Here is a 9,974-nt window from a genome sequence, read left to right as displayed (position 1 = left end):
ATAAAATCTTAAAAAAAAATCCTTATGTGCTAGAAATACTTACTAATATATTTACAGTTAACATGATCAGATGTCTAGGGGTTGCTTTATAATAGATACTCCAGAAAAAAAAAAAAAAAATTGTGGTGGGGGGGTGGTGGAGTAAGTGGAACAAGAATGTGGAAACAGTCCCAGAGGATTTATTTACTGTCATCTCTATTTTTGTGTATGTGAAAATTGCAATTGTAGAACATTAATTTATAAAGACCCTGTGGATCAGCTACATGAATCCAAGTGGTTTTCCGCTCCTTGTATGGTTCCCTATTTGAGTTCTAAATACAGTGCAAACAGCATCAAAAGGTACTGAATTTAGGGAAACCTGTTGATAACTACATACTTAGACTTCTCATCAATAATTTAAAGTCACACCTTAGAGTTCGCTAGATAGAGTGACTACATAATTCATCATCCAGGCAACATATATTAGATAATATGAAATAGGAAGCCAGCAACATAAAAAGGGAGTTCAGACAACAGGGCACATAAAGGTATTTTATTGATACTCATTTTAAAGTAGCTGCTTACAGATTCAGCTGAAGAAAGAGGAAAGATTCTATCTATAATTCCTAACAAGATTTAGTCAATCTCAGTCATACCTGTAGGTCAATGTCATTCCACACCTGTATAGTTCAAAGACACACTTGTGGCTTTTATAGGATGACTAATGAGACTATGAAGTTCACTCAGCTATGAGTCATGTGCTCCTGCCATCAACCTACTTGCTTAGACTTTTCCTGTTATTTGGCGAAGCCTTACTTATCCTCCTGTATAAATATAAACAGACGCTCGCCAATGGACAAAACTGCCAAGAGCCACAGAGGCACAAGGTCAAGATATCATGTCGCCTCAGGCTTTAAGTTGTTTGGGCAGGATGCAGCAAACTGTCAAGGAAAAAATAACTGTGCTTGGATACACCAAATGCCTTAAACTTTAAGTGAGATTTTGCATTGCGGATTCTACTCCTGTTTCTTTTCCAAGGTTTGTAGACCAATGGACCAGAACCTAATACTCCATTTAATGGAATTTATCTCAAATCTACAGATTCTTCTATGATCCCTGTCAATTGTAAAGATATAGATTTCTCCCCATGGCAAAAGACTCATATGTCTATGTCTGTAGTCCTGTTCAAAAAAGGAAAAAGCACAGACTGATCTAAACATGCTCATTGCCTGTTCCTAACTCACCAAGCAGATCTGTCACTCCTCCCAGGGGAAGGAAGTTTAGTCTGGTACATTGATCAGTATACTTCCCCATGAAAATATAAGGAAGAGGAATGAACTATCAACACTATCAACAGCAAAACTGGAAAGATGTGTGAGTTATTTCACATGTTAAACAACAATTGACTAGTAGTTAAGTAGAAAGAGATAGTGGTAAAATTATTTTGATAACTTTAATCATATTCTCTAATAAACATTTACCTGTCAGAGGCTTGATTTATGTAATATTTCTCTCCTGATAAAACAGTCATCTCATGAATAAAGCTCATGATTCTCCTGAAAGAGTAATCATCATTATTATTATTAGTAGTAGTACTTATAATCATTTTAATTCTCTTGGTTACTCCTTACCATCTCCTATAGAAAGAAACAGCCTGGATGGTATTATTATAGGCTTGACTCTTAAGCTAGAAAAACATATTAGTCATGTAATCATAAAATATTTTATGTTATATTCAAAACCTAAAATCAATAACTTTCTCTAGACTACATAGAAAAGATTATTTACTGGAAATGAAAAATATTAGAGAATGGAAGACTAAAGTAATTCATCATCATAACATTGACTAGCTCTGTGACTATGAGCAATTTATATAAACTCAAGATTCTGAAATATCACCTTTAAAAGAAAAACAATATTTTGACTACCTCAAATAGACCTTTATACAGATTGGTTGAGGAAATGTTTATTAAATTTTTTTAAAATATTGAAAAATAACATTAAAAGTGTTCAATAACAGAGCATCTTTTCTATTCCTTATTAAACCATTTTTATTAATTAAAAAACCTTTCCAAGTTATTTCTTCATAAAGCAGTGAAGTATTAGTAGACAGTGAAGATGACTTGTTATCTTAGAAGTACAAAATTTTAAGGCCTAAAATACTGAGCATATTTTATCAAAACTCTGTGGTAAATATAAACTCTCCACATGTTAAAAGGGACTGCTAAATATATCTTTTCAGGACTCATTAAATTTGGCCAACTAATCTTTCTGGAAAATGAGAGTTGGGTAGTGGGTGAGTTGTTAATTAAGTCACCCTAATGGAGAATGCAATGATATTTCTTCTTTCTTCTAAGGAGGGAAGTTGTTTATTTTTTGTTTTTCCTGTTTCTTTTTTTTCTGTTTCTCGGGATCCATAGTCTCTCTTTTTTTAATTTTTTATTGTTATGTTAATCACCATATATTACATCATTTGTTTTGGTGTAGTGTTCCATGATTCATTGTTTGTGCATAACACCCAGGGCTCCATGCAGAATGTGCCCTCTTTAATACCCATCACCAGGCTAACCCATCCCCCTACCCTCCTCCCCTCTAGAACCCTCAGTTTGTTTTTCAGAGTCCATCATCTCTCCTGGTTCATCTCCCCCTCTGACTTACTCCTCTTCATTCTTCCTCTCCTGCTATCTTCTTCTTTTTCTTTTTTCTTAAAATATGTTGTGTTATTTGTTTCAGAAGTACAGATCTGTGATTCAACAGTCTTGCACAATTCACAGCGCTCACCATAGCACATACCCTCCCCAAAGTCTATCACCCAGCCACCCCATCCCTCCCACCCCCAACCACTCCAGTAACACTCAGTTTGTTCCTGAGATTAAGATTTCCTCATATCAGTGAGGTCATATGATACATGTCTTTCTCTGATTGACTTATTTCACGCAGCATAACACCCTCCAGTTCCATCCACGTCGTTGCAAATGGCAAGATCTCATTCCTTTTGATGGCTGCATAATATTCCATTGTGTATATATACCACCTCTTCTTTATCCATTCATCTGTCGATGGACATCTTGGCTCTTTCCACAGTTTGGCTGTTGTGGACATTGCTGCTATAACCATTGGGGTGCACGTACCCCTTCGGGTCCCTTCATTTGTATCTTTGGGGTAAATACCCAGTAGTGCAATTGCTGGATTGAATGGTAGCTCTAATTTCAACTGTTTGAGGAACCTCCATACTGTTTTCCAGAGTGGTTGCACCAGCTTGCATTCCCACCAACAGTATAGGAGGGTTCCCCTTTCTCCACATCCCCGCCAACATCTGTCATTCCCTGACTTGTTAATTTTAGCCATTCTGACTGGTGTGAGGTGGTATCTCATTGAGGTTTTGATTTGGATTTCCCTGATGCCGAGCAATGTTGAGCACTTTTTCATGTGCCTGTTGGCCATTTGGATGTCTTCTTTGGAAAAATGTCTGTTCATGTTTTCTGCCCATTTCTTGATTGGATAGGATCCGTAGTCTCTTATGGTTCGTCTCCCCCTCCAATTCCCCCCCCCTTCATTTTTCCCTTCCTACTATCTTCTTCTTCTTTTTTTTTTAATATATAATGTATTATTTGTTTCAGAGGTACAGGTCTGTGATTCAACAGTCTTACACAATTCACAACACTCACCATAGCACATACCCTCCCCAGTGTCTAACACCCAGCCACCCCATCCCTCCCACCCCCCACCACTCCAGCAACCCTCTGCCCATGAACAGACATTCTTCCAAAGAAGACATCCAAATGGCCAACAGACACATGAAAAAGTGCTCAACATCGCTCAGCTTCAGGGAAATCCCAATCAAAACCTCAATGAGATACCACCTCACACCAGGCAGAATGGCTAAAATTAACAAGTCAGGAAATGACAGATGTTGGCAGGGATGTGGAGAAAGGGGAACCCTCCTACACTGTTGGTGGGAATGCAAGCTGGTGCAGCCACTCTGGAAAACAGTATGGAGGTTCCTCAAAAAGTTGAAAATAGAGCTACCATATGACCCAGTAATTGCAGTACTGGGTATTTACCCCAAAGATACAAATGTAGTGATCCAAAGGGGTACCTGTACTCTGATGTTTATAGCAACAATGTCCACAAAAGCCAAACTATGGAAAGAGCCAAGATGTCCATCAAAAGATGAAAGGATAAAGAAGATGTGGTATATATAAACAAACTGAGGGTTTTTTCCCTCTTTCATAAGACAACTTGATGAATTAGAAGTGTTTGCAGAAAGGAGAGACTGAGGTACTCCCCAGATTTATGGTTTATAAGCTGTAGTTGTCCACATACAATTGAGAACACAATAGAAGATTTTTTAGGAGCACATCACACTGAATTCTATTAGAAAGTTCTAGTATCTACACCAAATTTCTCCCTCCATCTTCATTTTCTCTTTACTTCATTACTTCAACAAATAGTGTTCAGAAAACTGGACAGCTACATGCAAGAGAGTGAAACCAGACATTTATCTTACACCATATGCAAAAACTAACTAAAAATTATTAAAGACTTGAATGTAAGATCTAAAACTATAAAACTCCTAGAAAGAAGCATAGGCAGTAAGCTTCTTGACTAGGTCTTGGTGATGATTCTTTGAATCTGATACCAAAAGTAAAAGCCACAAAAGCGAAAATTAAAAAAAAAGTGGAACTACACCACAAAGGGAATCATGAACAAAATGAGAAGGCAGCCTACTGAATGGGAGAAAATTATTGCAAATTATATATCTGATAAAGAGTTAATACCAAAAATACCTAAAGAGCTCACAGAACTCAATAGCTAAAAAATAAACAATTTGATTACAAAATGGGCAGAAGATCTGAATAGACATTTTATTTTTCCAAAGAAGACATACACTTGGCCAACAGGTACATGAAAAGAGGCTCACCATCATCAATCATCAGAAAAATGTAAGTCAAAACCATGGTGAAATATCACCACACAGCTGTTAGAATAGATATTATCAAAAAGACAAGCGCCTGGGTGGCTGAGTCCCTTGAGCATCCAGCTCTTGGGTTTGGCTCCAGTCTTGATCTCACTGGTTATGTGATCTAGGCCTGTGCCGGGCTCCATGCTTAGCAGGCAGTCTGCTTGAAGATTCTCTCCCTCTCCCTCTGCCCCTCCCCCAACTCACGTGCTTTCTCACTCTCAAATAAATAAATAAATCTTTAAAAAACTGACAAGAAATAACAAGTGTTGGAATGGATATGGAGAAAAGGGAACCCTCATGCACTGTTGGTGGTAATGTAAATTGGTGCAACCATTATGAAAAACAGTGTGGAGATTGCTCCAAAATTAAAAATAGAATTAGTATATGATTCAGCAATACCACTCCTAGCTATTTATCCAAAGAAAATGAAGACAGTAACTCAAAGAAGTTAAATGCCCCTTCATGTTCATTGCAGTGCAATTTACAATAGCCAAGATATGGAAACAACCTAAGAGTCCATTGATGGATGAATGGAAAATAAATTATGGTATACATATACAATGGGATATTATTCAGCCATTTAAAAAAATCCTGCCATTTGCAGCAATATAGATGGACTTTGAGGGCATTTTGCTAAGTGAAATAAGACAGAAAAAGATAAATACCATGTGATTTTTTTTATATGTGGAATCTTAAAAACAAAACAAATAAAAGACAAGCCCATAGATACAGAGAAGAGATGGTGGTTGCCAGCGGCATGGTGGGGAGTAGGAGAAATGAATGGAAGGAGTCAAAATGTAAAAAATAAAATAAAATAAAACTTAAAAAAAAAAGGTTCCTGGGGCTAAATGCAGACATATAAACAAACAGACAAACAAATAAATATCCATTATGCTACATTATGGACTTATTGTCAGTCCAGATGGTGTTCCTCAATTTCAGCCTTCCAAGATCTGCATTTATGACTATGACATGTAATCGAAATTATTTTTGTATGTCTATGTCCAGACACTTATGAAATTACAAATCAGAATTTTAAATAAAAAGAGTTAATAAAAGGGTTGAAAAAACAAGAAAAGAAAAGGGTATGATGAGTCCACATGCATATTATAAGAAAAAATAGATTTTTTTTTTTTAAGTACAGCGAACCTACCTCAGATCAAAATGTACCCCTGGAAACAGAATACATTCCCCCACTCATGAAAACTTAATAAATTTAAAGTATCATTAAAAAAAACTGAGAGCGCCTGGGTAGCTCAGTTGGTTAAGTGTCTGCCTTCAGGTCAGGTCATGATCCCAGGGTCCAGGGATCCAGCCCCACGTTGGGCTCCCTGCTCAGTGGGGAACCTGTTTCTCCCTCTCCCTGCTTGCGCTCCTCTCTCTCTCTCCCTCTCTCTTCCTTTCTCTTTCATGCTCTCTCTCTCAAATAAATAAAATCTTAAAAAAAACCAAAACTCAAAGATGAGATATTAAAATATAAAAAGGGATATTGTAGACTTAGAAAATAAAGTAAAAAACAAAATAAAACCCATTATAGAACTAATGAATAATTTAGAAACATCAAAAACAACAAAGGGGTAGATTAAAATAAAATTATGAACATAAAGTTTTGGTGAAATAATAATGAACTCAGAGAATATTAAAGCAACAAAAATGAAGGTGATAATTTGAGATATCAGACAGTGATGACCCAATACAATTATTATTTTTGAAGTAGAAACCCTAAGACACTGCCATTCATAGATATTATAAGAAATAAATACATTAGGAGATATTATAGAAAATGAATGTGTATAGAACAATTGGCAATAATATGTAATTTATTAAACTTTAAATACAGAGAAAGCATTCTTCTGGTAATTGGACTCAAAAAGAAACAAGTCATCTATTGTGGAAAAATACAAATTCAGTCTGGCCTTAGATTTCTCTACAGCAACATTAAATGCCAAAATCTAATGATGCAATAGGTACAAAGTTCTGAGGGAAAATAAAAACCTGAGCCAAGATTTTACAGATAACCAAATTGTCCTTCAAGTACAATAAAACAGGACAAAACAATACAGAATGACAAATATTTTCAGGCATGCAGAAACTCAGGGAATACGGCATTTATGGGCCATTTTTGAAGAGAAAAAAAAAGCAAATTTGATAAATAACTCCAGTCAACTAAGTGATGAAGCAAAGCAAAATAAAATCTGAAATGGAAAACCTGTCATAAAGGACTGGCTGAGAATACTGAATCCATTTAAAAATAGAATTAATACCAAACATCTCTGGAAATGAAGGTTGTAAAACAGAATATGAATTTTATAAACTTTGACAATGTATAAATAATAATGTAGATTTCAGAAACTGGCAGGTGGGGGAGGACAGAGAAAAGCAGAAGAGCACTATTTATCTGATCATTTTGAATGGGGATTCAAATATCCTCTAAAATTGAAACACGCAGCTGAAAAATTGACTCCATCTCTTAAAGATTAGAAAGTGATCCCTTACTCTACTAACTACAGATTTCTTCATGGTGAGAAAGCTTACTTACATTAATTAACTGAGTCAAAATTTTGTTTCATTAAAAGTAACATGTTTAGCATGAAGCGATTTCTATAAAAATATTTTCTGTCTCTCATTAAATTTATTCAGATAGGAAGATAAATATAGAAAGGCATGTTGAGATTGAGGTTCATCTAAAGTTAACAGCGGGGGTACCTGAGTGGCGCAGTCGATTAAGTATCTGCCTTTGGCTCAGGTCATGATCCCAGGGTCCTGGGATCCAGCCCCATGTCAGGCTCCTTGCTCAACGGGGAGCCTGCTTTTCCCTCACCCTCTGCCTGTCGCTTCCCCTGCTTGTGCTCTCTCTCTCTCTCTTTTATACTTTCCTTTTTCCATTTGTGCATTTCTGTATTACTTAAATTTGTATGTTGAATTCCTTTTGTAGTACAAATGTGTTATGATGTCAGAAACAGTAGTCATTTAACTTAAAAAAAAGAGAGAGACTAGAATAGTTTTATATCTCTGACAACCGGAATTTTGTATACCCTTTATGCTGTTGGGATTCTGGAAAAGTTTGTTCAAAATGGTTAAGATATTCATTTGATTTTGTCTTTATCCATCAAACTTCACTACTTTTCCAGGCCAACCCCTGTTGGATGCAGACCATAATAAATGGTGTGTGTGTTTGAATTATATTAATTTACTATTTCCCCTCTTTCTCTCATCCTGAATCAAAAGAATTGTTATGGGTATCACACTTGCTCAAATACTAACACTTAAATTTTCACCAATCAATTATTTATTTTAAAGTGTTTATTCATTAAAAGTATGCTCATGAACTCACATATAAGACCCCCTGTAGATTAAAAATATATTTTATATAAACAACTGAAAACAATCCAAAAATTATTTTGAGGGGTGTCCTGGCACAGATCCTAAGTTATGTTAGTCCAAAATTCTCTGGTTCTTTGCATTTTGATGTTACTTCAAGTTTGGAGAAGTATTCTAACATTTCCTTTGCCTGGGATGGTAGGGACGGTTATTGATAATAAGATGAGATGAGGTCATACTTTTATATCAACATGGATTGTCAAAGTTAAGGAGATAGAAAAACATGGACATTCATTTTGGTTTTTATTGTGAAAGTGATTTTGTGAGCTTGCTAGTAATATTGGATCTCTGAACCTCTAAGTGTCTCATTAAATGTATGCTGTTGTTGTTATTTGAGGACTTAAAAGTTTCAGGCTAAAACTATCTTAAACATCATCAATTATAACATTTAGTTTAATCCAACAAGAAGAATATTCAGTCACCAACCTGATGGCATCATAATTATATATGCTTTCACCTAAAAATCTGCATCCCCACCCAAAATCAGTTAGCTTCTTAATTTCTTAAATTTACCTGTATAATGACCTGTCAGATAAGCCTATACTTACTTCCAGTGTTGCTGAATAGCTAGTAGCTGGTAAAAGAGATGTACACAGTTATTCCTCACTTACAATCAAATTAAAATAGGAGTGAAGAAAAGTGTCTTTATAAAGAATGTTCTATACAGAAAACAAACAACCTGAGAGTGTTAATAACAAAGTAAAAACTACTGTCTCAATTCAGACCAAATTTTACTTTCTTTGGTGCAGGAGGCTCATTTTTGGAGGAGAGACTAATAGCACAGAAAAGGTGTAAATTCTACCAAAAAAATAAATTCAGAATAAAGACAAGGGAAGTTACAGACAATGCAGTATATTAGAATAGGAAATTCTATCTTGAAATACAAGGAAAAAGAGAGAGAGAACCTCAAATCACATGGTTTCCCATGATATAAGTTTATTTCTTGCTCTTATAAAATGTGTTGTAGGTACTCAACTCTCTATGGCAGATGTCTTTCATACAGTTATTAAGGATGGCTTGAAATAAAATCTACATCTCAACCCTTTTAATACAAGGAATCTTTAGTTGCTGGAATAAAAAGAAAGATTGACTGGAAAAGTGTGCAGGAGGCTGAAAGTGACCCTTTATACATTTCTTTAGTCAGAACTGTTCACATAGTCATTCTCAAAACCAAAGGGTATGAGAAGTTTAATTTTCCATGAGCCCAGGAAAGAGGAATGTGAATTGGGGCATAGTGAAAACAACGCTGTTTCCTTTGCATTCATGGTCAACAGTGCCTTTATGTCCTAGAGCAGAAAGGAAGATGAACCATCTGTAAATAACTCAGCATTCATCAGGAGCCTTTCATTCTTTTTAAAGTTCAAGTTATTTTTCTGTCTCACATTTAAGTCTTTCATTATGGTGTAAGGAAATGGTCCCGTTTCGTTCTTCTGCATGTGACTGTCCAGTTTTCCCAACACCATTTGTTGAAGAAACTGTCTTTTTTCCATTAGGTATTCTTTCCTGCTTTGTCGAAGATTAGTTGACCAAATTGTTTTTCTAGTACAGAGATGATTTTTGTGTGTGTGTGTGTGTTTTGTAGGTAGGCTTTTCTGTTGTTTTGATCCTTAAATGACACATTTCAACAATGACAAAGATGAATCTGCTC

General features: G+C 35.6%; 1 long non-coding RNA gene across 1 annotated transcript in view; it reads right to left on the bottom strand.

The window, feature by feature from the left end:
* Positions 1-1,481: 1,481 nt before the first annotated feature.
* The window catches only part of LOC148163555 (uncharacterized), a 42,328-nt gene continuing 33,835 nt past the window's right edge, over positions 1,482-9,974 (bottom strand). The window contains exon 3 of the long non-coding RNA XR_015768873.1: positions 1,482-1,535. This is a non-coding gene — a long non-coding RNA (uncharacterized LOC148163555). The remainder of the gene's footprint in view (positions 1,536-9,974) is intronic.

The sequence above is a fragment of the Eumetopias jubatus genome, unplaced genomic scaffold (assembly GCF_037043125.1).
Source record: "Eumetopias jubatus isolate StellerSeaLion01/CBP00866 unplaced genomic scaffold, mEumJub1_p1.0 scaffold_9, whole genome shotgun sequence".
NCBI classification, from domain to species: Eukaryota; Metazoa; Chordata; class Mammalia; order Carnivora; family Otariidae; genus Eumetopias; species Eumetopias jubatus.
The sequence above is the reverse complement of the archived record's forward strand: the minus strand, read 5'-3'. Positions and strand labels throughout refer to the sequence as shown.